Below are 12,462 nucleotides of genomic sequence, written 5' to 3'. Positions count from 1 at the left end.
GCCCCTTACTGGGTTGAAATGGCCAGGCCTTTGCACCTCACTTCACTCTGTCACCAGCTACGTGGGCAGCCCCTGCAGAGAAGGGGCTCTGCAGCTGAGGTCAACCTTGAAAGGGCTGACAGCTGGAGACCATCTGCTGACCACACTCCTGCAGATGGTCAGCACGTCCTTCCTTGCAGGGCAACCTGGGTGGTACTCTGTGTTTTCTCCGGGATGTTTGGCAGATGAGGAAACTGAGGCCAAGATCATTATCACTGAATGGTATTAGCATTCCAGCTTGTGCCTCTGCACGTAGCTCCCCCACTCCCACCTGAGCACGTCCTCCTTGCCTATCTCACAGTGGTCCAGCACAACCCCCGCCCTAACCCAAGCCCCAGACAGAGCCACCCCATCAAGAAGAGAATGTTACTATATGGCCTATCAGTGATCAGAGGGAGCCACAGGTACCTAGCCGGGGCAATGACATCAAAGGCAGGACCCTTTAATGCTCCTTCTTCTCCACTCTTCCTCCTACAACCCTCCACTCCCCACCCCACTATCTCCAGGACTTATGGCCCACACATTCCTGGAACCTCCTGTATATCCAGGTCTCACACCCTGCGCATGCCTCTATCACAGCATGGTCCACCCACTGTACTCATGTGTCTGCCTCCCACCATCTCCGTCTGCCCCACTACATAGTGAGTCCCCCTGATGGCACAGAATCTGCCCTCATGATTTCTTTTTTTCTTTCTTCCTTTCTTTTCTTTTCTTTTTTTTTTTTTTTTTTTTTTTTTTTTTTTTTTTTGAGACAGAGTCTCACTCTGTCGCCCAGGCTGGAGTATAGTGGCGTGATCTTGATTCACTACGACCTCTGCCTTCTAGGTTCAAGCGATTCTCATGCCTCAGCCTCCCAAGTAGCTGGGATTACAGGTACCCGCCACCATGCCCAGCTAATTTTTGTGTTTTTCCTAGAGACAGGGTTTCACCATGTTGACCAGGCTGGTCTTGAACTCCTGACCTCAGGTGATCCTCCCACCTTGGCCTCCCAAAGTGCTCGGATTACAGGCGTGAGCCACTACATCCAGCCCATGATTTCTTAACTATAGCTTTGCATCATCCTACTTTTAATTTTAGAAGGCAAACAAGATCATATCAGTTGGCTTTGGAAATAAAATGTGATCGAGTTCAGCTCAACCTCTTACGAACTATGGGGCCTTGGGCAAGTAAGTTACTAAGCCTTTCTGTGCCTCAATTTCCCACAAGGATAAGAATGCCTTCCCTGCAGAGCTGTAATGAGGATGTAACAGTGATGGGAAGACACCGAGCCACTGAGCAAGGCCATTACTGAAAAATGCAGGTTCTCCTTCATGAATAATGGTGGGTTTTTTGGGTTGGTGTTTGTTTTTGTTTTGTTTTGGGGTTTTTTTGTTGTTGTTGTTTTGGTTTTTTTGGGTCGGAGTCTCACTCTGTCACCCAGGCTGGAGTGTAGTGGCGTGATCTTGGCTCACTGCAACCTCTGCCTCCCGGGTTCAAGCAATTCTCCTGCCTCAGCCTTCTGAATATCTGGAATTACAGACATGTGCCACCACATCCGGCTAAATTTTGTATTTTTGGTAAAGACAGGATTTCACCATGTTGGCCAGGCTGGTCTCAAGCGCCTGGCCTCAAGTGATGTGCCTGCCTCCACCTCCCAAAGTGCTGGGATTACAGGCGTGAGTCCCCACGCCTGGCCGGTAAATAATGGTTATTTTTTTAAGTGAAGAATTCAGGATGAGGATCAAGTCTTCTCATGCTAGGTGAAGATAATGAACACTCAAAGGCAATTCTCAGGAAACCAGATGCACCTGTGCATCATTACACAGGGTAAGGATGACAAATTTACTTGGAATTTCAGGTTTAAAATAAGACCATTTAAAGGAAAACACTAAGGAAATCAATCTGCTTGAGCACAGTGGCTCCCACCTGTAATCCCAGAACTTTGGGAGGCTGAGGCAGGAAAATGGCTCAAGCCCAGCAGTTTGAGACCAACCTGGGAAACATAGCCAGACCCCATCTCTAAAAAAAATTTAAAAATTAGTCGGGCGTGGTGGTGGTGCATGTTTGTGGTTCCAGCTACTTGGGAGGCTGAGGTGGGAGGATCGCTTGTGCCCAGATGGTCAAGGCTGCAATGAGCTATGATCAGACCACTGCACTACAGCCTGGATGACAGAGTGAAGCACTGTCTCAAAAAATAAAATAGGGCCAGGTGCGGTGGCTCAGGCCTGTAATCCCAACATTTTGGGAGGCCGAGGCAGGTGGATCACCTGAGGTCAGGAGTTGGAGACCAACCTGATCAACATGGTGAAATCCTGTCTCTACTAAAAATGCAAAAATTAGCCAGTCATGGTGGCACACGCCTGTAATCCCAGCTACTCAGGAGGCTGAGATAGGAGAATCTCCAGAACCCAGGAAGTGGAGGTTGCAGTGAGCCGAGATCACGCCATTGCGCTCCAGCCTGGGCAACAAGAATGAAACTCTGTCTCGGGAAAAAAAAAAAAAAAAAAAATAGCTGGGTGTGGTCGTGGGCACTTGTAGTTCCAGCTACTCAGAAGGCTAAGATAAGAGAATCGCTTGAACCTGGGAGGCGGAGGTTGCAGGGAACCGAGACCGCGCCATTGCACTCCAACCTGAGCCATAGAGTGAGACTCCGTCTCAAAAAATAAATAAATAATAAAATAAAATAAAATAATTATAGTAGTGCAGGTTGTACACAGATACGGTAAAAATACATAAAAGTGCCTACGAATAATGGCATTTGGGGACGCGCAGCCTATGCCGAGGGCATTATTAAACCCATCCACGTGCAGAGGGGAGGAATGAAGCATCCCAGACGGGGCAGCAGGGCCCACTGCTTCTGAGCACAGCAAAGGACGAGCTCAGCTGAGCATTTGCTTCTCCAGTCCAGGGGTTTCCACCTGATTAGCTAGAAAGGCATACCGCCCCAGTGGATGACAACTCTGTGCCTTCTCCATTCCTTCCAACAATGGTGTGCTGGAAACAGTGCTGGATGAAGGGTCAGAAGGTCCAAATCCTGATCCTAGGAGATTATTTGAGTGGTTGCTGTTGTTGTTATTGTTGTTGTTTGAGACAGGGTCTTACTCTGTCGCTCAGGTTGGAGTACAGTGGTGCAATCCCGGCTGACTGCAACCTCCACCTCCTGGGCCCAGGTCATCCTCCCACCTCAGCCTCCCGAGTAGCTGGGGCTACAGGCGCGCTTATTTATTTATTTATTTATTTAAGAGACGGGATTTCGCTATGTTGCCCAGGCTGGTCACGAACTCCTGAGCTCGAGGGATCCGCCTGACTAGGCCTCCAAAAGTGCTGGGATTACAGGCGTGAGCCACTGCTCCCGGCCTGCTTTGATTTCTTGACCAAATCACTTCCCCACTTGCTGTCTCAGTTTCCCCATATGGCAGTGAGGAGCGGGAATCTTTCGTTGCATGTAGTTCCGACCATCTTTTAAGGATTGTCGTGAATCATCAAAGCCAGCAGAGGGAGCCAGAGCCTAAGGAGCAGATTTGAGTCACTCCAGACCTTTCAGCGGAGGGCGGAAAAGAGCTGCAATGAGACAGGAAAACCGAGCATCAGACTGAGATTCCCTAGGGCCTGACTGGAGGTACAGCGCTGCTCAGAAGAGCTGGGCTTGGGGACAGGGCAAGGAGCCGGGTCCCAGGCCTCGTTTAGGGCAAAGCATTTTATCTCTCTGGGCTAGTAGCAATTAGAGCCCAAACCCTTGGTATTTAAAAAGTAACATTCCATTCCAGCACCACCTTCCCTTGGAGACTCCAGGGTGCGGGGGAGGGGCGTCTGGGGTAGGGGAGTGGGGGGAGAGCTTAAGATGAGACTTTGCCTTTCACTCTCTTTCTGCTTACAAAGGTGTTTTAAAATGTCTCTTGGGGAAAAGACGTCTGGCATCATGCAAAACTATCGAATTTTACAAAAGACCCAAATGCGTCATTTTTACTTCTAAGTTCAAAATTAATTTGTAATTTTACAATGTTTAAACAACACTGACTGTTAGGGCATTATTGGTAATAGCAAAACAAACAAATTTTTTTCGAAAAACTAGAGGCAACCTGAATGCCCATCAATAGATAAATAATTACACATATTATAGCAAATACTGAAAATTGGTACATATAATGACACGGTCAAGACATACTGTTAATGAGGAAACACAAACAGCTCATCCAGGATAAATCCTATAAATAGGTGCTTTTCTGGAAGAAAATATAAGAAACTTACAGATTACCTTGGAACTCTGAGAAAGTGGAGATTTACTCTTCAATTTTACACTTCTCTACATTGATTTGGAATGTTCTAACAATGTACTGTTACTTTTGAAAGGTGGAAAAGAATGATCTGGTGGAAAGATTGTGGACCACAGTTTCCTTATGCTCAATTTTTTTTTTTTTTTTTGAGACGGAGTCTTGCTCTGTTGCCCAGGCTGGAGTGTAGTGGCGCGATCTCGGCTCACTGCAAGTTCCGCCTCCTGGGTTCACGCCATTCTCCTGCCTCAGCCTACCGAGTAGCTGGAGCTACAGGCGCGCGCCACCATGCCCGGCTATTTTTTTGCATTTTTAGTAGAGACGGGGTTTCACCGTGTTAGCCAGGATGCTCTCGATCGCCTGACTTCGTGATTCACCCGCCTCGGCCTCCGAAAGTGCTGGGATTAAAGGCGTGAGCCACCCCGCCCGGCCAAAAATTTTTTTAACAGTAATATTTTATTGTTTTAAATAGGTAATAGATTATAAAGATCAACAAATCATGGCAATATAACCAAACATAGACGGAGAAATCTTGTTCCCACCGTCACCCCCATCCACTCCACTCTTTCCAGCCCTCTCCCCCCGCACCTCCTGTTAGATCCCGTAGGTAAGCACTTTTATTGTTCACGTATCCTTTCAGCGTTTCTTTATGCAGAATTAAGCAAATACAAATGTCTTTTCTGGTTCCCCCCCAACCTTTTTTTTTTTTTTTTCTTTTTGAGACAAGGTCTCGCTCTGTCACCCAGGCTGGAGTGCAATGGCGTGATCTCGGCTCACTGCAATCTCCACCTCCCGGGCTCAAGCGATCCTCCCACCTCAGCTTCCCCAGTCGCTGGGACTACAGATGCACACCACCATGCCTGGCTAATTTTTGTAATTTTAGTAGAGATGGGTTTTCGCCATAATGCCCAGGTTGGTTGTGAACTCCCGAGCTCAAACAATTCACCCACCTCAGCCTTCCAAGGTGCTGAGATTATAGGTGTGAGCCACCGCGGCTGGTTCTTTTTTTTTTTTTTTTTTTTTTAACTTTTATGGTACGTCCACAGGTAAAGTGCAAGTTTGTTACATAGGTAAACTTGTATCATGGGGATTTATTGTATAGATTATTTCATAACCCAGATACTAAGCCTAGTACCCATTAGTTATTTTTCCTGATCCTCTCCCTCCTCCCACCCTCCACCCTCTGATAGGCCCCAGTGTATGTTGTTCCCCTCTATGAGTCCATGTGTTCTCATCATTTATCTTCCACTTATAAGTAAGAACATGTGGTATTTGGTTTCCTGTTGCTGCATTAGTCTGCTAAAGATAATGGCCTCCAGCTCCATCCATGTTCCTGAAAAGGACATGATCTCATTCTTTTTTATGGCTGCATAGTATTCCATGGTGTATATGTCCCACATTTTCTTTATCCAGTCTATCACTGATGGTCATTTAGGTTGATTCTATGTCTTTGCTATTGTGACTAGTGCCTCAATGAACATATGAGTGTGTGTGTTACATTGCTTTGGGTTTATAAAGCCAGTAACGGGATTGCTGGGTTGAATGATGGTTCTGTTTTTAGGTCTTTGAGGAATGGTCACACTGTTTTCCACAATGGTTGAACTAATTTACACACCCACCAGCAGTGTATAAGCATTCTGCCTGCCCTTTTTTCTTTTTTTCTTTTGAGACTGAGTCTAGCTCTGTTGCCCAGGTTGGAGTGCAGTGGCGCAATCTCGGCTCACTGCAACCTCCACCTCCCAGGTTCACGCGATTCTCCTGCCTCAGCCTCCTGAGTAGCTGGGATTACAGGCACATGCCACCATGCCCAGCTACTTTTTGTATTTTTAGTAGAGACGGGGTTTCACCATGTTGGTCAGGCTGATCTTGAACTCCTGACCTCGTGATCCGCCCGCCTCTGCTTCCCAAAGTGCTAGGATTACGGGTGTGAGCCACCGCGCCCAGCCACACCCACCCTTTCTTATACAAATGTAGCATACTCTGTTACTGCTCCGCACCTTACTTTTCCCACCTAACACTATGTCCTGGATATCTTTCTACCTTACTAAAGAAATATCTTTTTCCATTTCCCTCTTTTCTAATGTAATTATTTCATGCTATAAATTTCCCTCCTAGTAATGCTTTAGCCATGTCCCGTAGATTTTGGTATGTTGTGTTTTCATTTAATTCAGTTCAATGTAGTTTTTATTTCCCTTGAGTTTTAACCCATGGATTATATAGAAGCATGTTGTTTAGTTATCAAGTGTTTGGAGATTTTCTTGCTATCTTTTTGTTAGTGGTTCCTAGTTTGATTCCACGGCAGTCAGAGGATCTACTTATATAATTTCAATTATTTTAAATTTGTTGAGGTTTGTCTTATGCCCCAGGATATGGTGTATCTGATAAATATTTTGTAGACATTTGAAAAGAATGTATGTTTGCTGTTGTTGGGTACCATGTTCTGTTGGTGTTGATTAGCTCCAGTTGGTCGATGGTGCTAGAGTTTTTCTATATTGTTCTATTTCTCTCTATTTATTCTATCAACTGTTGATGAAGGGGTGTTGGAGTCTCCAGCTAGAACTGTGGATTTGTCTACTTCTCTTTCCAGTTTGATCAGTTTTTGCTCCACATGCTTTGCAGCTCTGCTGTTTTATGTATACACATTTAGAGTTGTTGTGTCTTCTTGATAGATTGAATTGCTATGTCTTCTTGGTAGATAAAAGATTGGACTTTTTATTAGTATGTAATATCCCTCTCTGTCCCTGGAATTTTTTTTTCTCAAGTCTGCTTTACATAATTTTTTTTAATTTTTTTCAGATGCAGTTTCACTCTCGTTGCCCAGGCTGGAGTGCAATGGCGTGATCTCGGCTCACTGCAACCTCTGCCTCCCAGGTTCAAGTGATTCTCCTGCCTCAGCCTCCTGAGTAGCTGGGATTACAGGCACCTGCCACCATGCCTAGCTAATTTTTTGTAGTTTTAGTAGCGTCGGGGTTTCACTATGTTGGCCAGGCTAGTCTCAAACTCTTGACCTCAGGTGATCCACCTGCCTTGGCCTTCCAAAGTGCTGGGAATACAAGCGTGAGCCACCGCGCCTGGCCTTACTTTATATGATATTAATATAGCCACTCTTCCTTTCTTTTTCCCCCATAAACTCAACCAAGTGGTAGCTTCTTTCTTTTGATGAATGTGTTTGCAGGATATATTTTTTCCATTTGCTTACTTTCAATCTGTCTATATTTTTATATTTTAAGTGAGTTTCTTGTTGACAATATAGAGTTGGTCATGTTTTTTATTCCACTCTACCAATCTCTTGTCTTTTAATTGATGCATTTAAACCATTTATGTCTAATGGCCTATGTGCCATTTTATTTTTTGTTTTCTGTTTGTTTCTTCTGTTTTATCTTTCTGTTTTCTTTCCTTGTTGGTTACTGGTACTTTTTTTTATGGTGAAAAGATAAGATATACATATATTTAGAATTAACCTGCTGGACTCAGTTTAGAAGATCCCAATTTTGTTGACAGCATCCAAAGCATCATAATCCACAGCCAGTCAAACATATGCCTTCTTCTCTCCAAATCAGGGTGGTGACCTTGGGCATATCAATGTCATGGAGCTTCTTCACAGCCTGTGTGATCTAGTGCTTGTTGGCTTTAACATCCACAATAAACACAGCATGTGGTTGTCTTAGATCTTCATGGCAGACTCCGTGGTCAGCAGAAACTTGAGGATAGCATAGTGGTCAAGCTTGTTTCTCCCTGGGGCACTCTTCTGAGGATATTTGGGTTGCCTCCAGAGTCTCAGTGTCTTGGGCCGCTGGAAGGTGAGTCATGTACAGATCTTCCTTTTTTGTGTGGCTGTGGACACCTTTCAACACTGCCTTCTTGGCCTTCAAAACCTTCACTTTGGCTTTAGGAGAGGCAGGAGCTTTCTTCGTCACTTTTGGCACCATCTTGTGAAAAGGGGTTACTAGAACATTTATTTGGAAATCCATTTTGGTTTATCTGTAGTGTTGTGGAGTATATCTCTTTATGCTTTTTTAGTAATTGCTTTAGGTATTACAATATATAGACATAAATTATCACAGTCTACTGGTTCAGCATAGTACCACTACAAATGAAGTGTGGAAACCTTGTCTTCCGTTACATGTCTTTACCTTTCTGTTTAGGGAACTTCCTTTATCTGTTCTTTTAGGGGAGATCTGCAGGTGACAAATTCTCTCAATTTTCCTTTATCTGAAAATCTTTTTTCATTCATTCCTGAAAAAAAATTTCACTGGATGTGGAATTCTGAGTTGACAGTACTTTTCTTTCTGCACTTAAAAAATGTTGTGTCGGGCCAGGCGCAGTGGCTCATGCCTGTAATCCCAGCACTTTGGGAGGCTGAGGTAGGCAGATCACAAGGTCAGGAGTTCAAGACCAGCCTGGCCAACATAGCGAAACCCCATCTCTGCTAAAAAGTACAAAAATTAGCTGGGCCTGGTGGCAGGTGCCTGTAATCCCAGCTACTCAGGAGACTGAGGCACTTGAAACCAGAAGGTGGAGGTTGCAGTGAGCCCAGATTGTGCCATTGCACTCCAGCCTGGGCAACAAGAGTGAAACTCCATCTCAAAAAAAAAAAAAAAAAAAAATGCTGTGCCACTTCCTTCTGGCCTTCATATCTGGGGAGAAATTTGCTGTCATTCAAACTGTTTTTCTCCTATAGGCAAGGTATCCTTTCTGTCTTATTGTTTTCAAGATTTTTTTCTTAACAACAACAACAAAAAGACAAAAGGAAATCTTAAGGTAAGAGAAAGGTTTGAAAAAACAAGATTTTTTTCTTTGTCTTTAGATTCAGAAGTTTTACTATGATGTGTCTTGGCACAAGTTTCACTAAGTTTATTCTGTTTGGAGTTTTCTGTTTCTTGAATCTGTAGGTTTATGTCTTTTGCCAAAGTTGGGCAACTAAAGGGAGGACTGTAGTTGTAATTGTGTCTTCAGCATACATTTCATTCCTAGTGACCCATCCAGACACAATGCTTTCCTCCTCCCATCCTAACTTTTTTTTTTTTTTTTTTTTTTTGAGACAGATTCTCACTCTGTCACCCAGACTGGAGTGCGGTGGCATGATCTCAGCTCACTGCAACCTCCATCTCCTGGTTTCAAGTGATTCTCCTGCCTCAGCCTCCCTAGTTGCTGGGACTACAGGCATGCGCTACCATGCCCAGCTAATTTTTTTGTATTTTTTTGAAGAGGCAGGGTTTCACCACGTTGGCTAGGCTGGTCTCGGACTCTTGACCTTAAATGATCCTCCTGCCTCGGCCTCCCAAAGTGGGGAGATTACAGGCATGAGCCACCACGCCTGGCCTCATTATAACTTCTAATATTATAGACTAATTTTGTCTGGATTTGATGCAGTCAGACAGCATATGCTATTTTGTGTCTGGCATCTTTCATTATATGATTCATTTGCATTATTGCATATACTTGTATGTAGCTCACTCATTCTCTTGACTGTCTACTATTCTATGTGAGCTGATGAATACTGACATGTATTTGTCCATTCTACTACTGGGACATTTCAACTGTTTCCAGTTTGGGAACATGTTCTCTCTGAACCAGTCATGAATAGTGTCGCTCTAAACATTCTAGTATATATCTTTTTGTGCACAGACAAATGCATTTCTGTTGGATGCATATCCAGGAAGAGAAATCCTGGGTCACAGGGTAGGCATCTATTCAACTTTAGTAGATAACACCAGTTTTCCAAAGTGATTGTACCTATTTGTATGCTCACCAGTAGTGTAAAAGGGTTTCCATGTTCCACATCCCCTGTACCAGACTCTTTTCTTTTCTTTTTTTTTTTTTTTTTTTTTTTGAGATACAGTCTTGCTCTGTCACTCAGGCTGGAGTGCAGTGGCGCCATCTCGGCTCACTGCAAGCTCCGCCTCCTGGGTTCACGCCATTCTCCTGCCTCAGCCTCCCCAGTAGCTGGGACTACAGGTGCCCACCACCACGCCCGGCTAATTTTTTTGTATTTTTAGTAGAGACGGGGTTTCACCATGTTAGCCAGGATGGTCTCGATCTCCTGACCTCGTGATCCGCCCGTCTCGGCCTCCCAAAGTGCTGGGATTATAGGCGTGAGCCACCACGCCCAGCCTACCAGACTCTTTTCATATTTGTTCTTTCTAATCCTTGAAACAACTCTGTCGGGTAGACATTATTATTTGCATTTTAGGAATGTGGAAATCAAGGCTCAATGAATGTAGACGATTTGCTGAAAGTCACACACCTAGTGTGGCAATGTTTCTTGGCTGGGCAGAACAGGAGCTCTGTTGAAACCCTCCCTGACAGAATGAGGCAACACTCTTCTCAAAGAAAGGTTCTCTGAGGGCTCTAGGTAAAATAAGACTGCTGAAGACATAGATCCACGCTGGTTTGCAAGCTACCCAGAAGCTCTGTGGTAGAGAACTTGAGCTTGGCCTATTATTGGCATTGAAACATGTGCAGGTGGTGGAGTGGAATTTCCCAAAGGTCAAACTGGGATAAAGGAGGGAAGAAAGAGGGAGAAAGAAGAGAAGGAGGAGGAAGAGGAGGAGGAGGAGAAGAAGTAGAAGAAGAAGGAAGAGTGAGGAGGGAGAGGAGGAGGAGGAAAAGGAGGAGTGAGGAGACATAGGGGAGGATGGAAGATGGGCCCTTGAGGCAAAGTCACTGTGTGTAAAAGACATCTGGTAGAGAAGGCTTTACTGGGCAGCAGAGCTGGGATATTAGAGGCTGTAAATCCAGGTAGGAAGTGAGGCTGCACTTGACCATCACTGTAACCCAGTTCTCTCCCTCACACACACACCCTGGGACTCTGGGAAGGAGAGAACTGTGATATAAGGAAATGACAAGTATTACTGGGGACCAACAGATTAGCTGTGGGAATGCTTTTTCAAGTAGCTGATCTAAATAAGTAGATGGAAAGTTTCTGTTGGTGTAAAAGGGAGACAGAAGCCACAGAGGTCTGGATGATTAATATATCTATCTATCTATCTATCTATCTATCTATCTATCTATATATTATCAAAACCATTTCCTCTTCCTGGATAACACTAAGATTTTTAAATACTTTAACTCCATTTTCCCCTCTCCCTAATTTATATATTATAGTTGGCAATATTTTACTTATTTAACCCCATAAGACATAATTTTTATTTCATACATAAATATATATATATACACAAAAATATGTGTGTGTGTGTGTGTGTGTAGTTGCAGTTAGTATTCATTTAGATTTATCTACATTTTTACCAGTTTTCTTCTTCTTTAATTCTTCTTAGGTCTTTTTTTTTTTTTTGAGACAGAGTTTCTCTCTTGTTGCCCAGGCTGGAGTGCAATGGCACTATCTTGGCTCACCGCAACCTCTGCCTCCCAGGTTCAAGCAATTCTCCTGCCTCAGCCTCCCGAGTAACTGGGATTACAGGCATGCACCACCACACCCAGCTAATTTTGTACTTTTAGTAGAGACAGGGTTTCTCCATGTTGGTCAGGCTGCTCTCGAACTCCTGACCTCAGGTGATCCACCCGCCTCGGCCTCCCACAGTGCTGGGATTACAAGCGTGAGCCACCGCGCCCAGCCTAGGTCTTCTTAGGTCTTGCATCCAACATGTAAGATGATCACATTCTTCTTTCTGAATTTTTCTTCATTGAGGTGATAAACTTTGTTTTGATCATAAAACAAATTTTTTATCTTATTTGTAGATTTCCTCTTGGTATTAAAATTACAAACTGGTTGTTACTTTCAGCACACTGAAAATATTCTACCATTTTCTGGTTTCCATTTTCTATTGAGAAGTCTGCTATTAGACTGCCATTTTTTTTGGAAGTAACCTGTCTTTTTTTCCAGCTGCTTTCAAATTTTTTTCTTTCTTTGGTTTCTGCATTTTTCACTGCAATGTTTCTAGATATGGTTTCTTCTCATTTATCCCCCTACAGATTCATAGCCTTCTCAAAGATAGACATTGTTATTTTTCATCAGTTCCAGAAAACCTCAGCTAAACTCTTCAAATAGTGCTCTGCCCCATCCTCTCTCTACTCTCCTCCTGGGATTCTATTTAAATATGTTTTAGACTTTCCTCCTCTGACCTCTATGTCTCTTCTCTTTCATTGTCTTTTATATTTTTTAAACTCCCTGTATTATATTCCAGGTAAATTCTTCTGACCTAATGTTCAGTTT

This window comes from Chlorocebus sabaeus, chromosome 10, assembly GCF_047675955.1.
Source record: "Chlorocebus sabaeus isolate Y175 chromosome 10, mChlSab1.0.hap1, whole genome shotgun sequence".
Lineage (NCBI taxonomy): Eukaryota > Metazoa > Chordata > Mammalia > Primates > Cercopithecidae > Chlorocebus > Chlorocebus sabaeus.
This window is presented reverse-complemented; position numbering follows the sequence as displayed.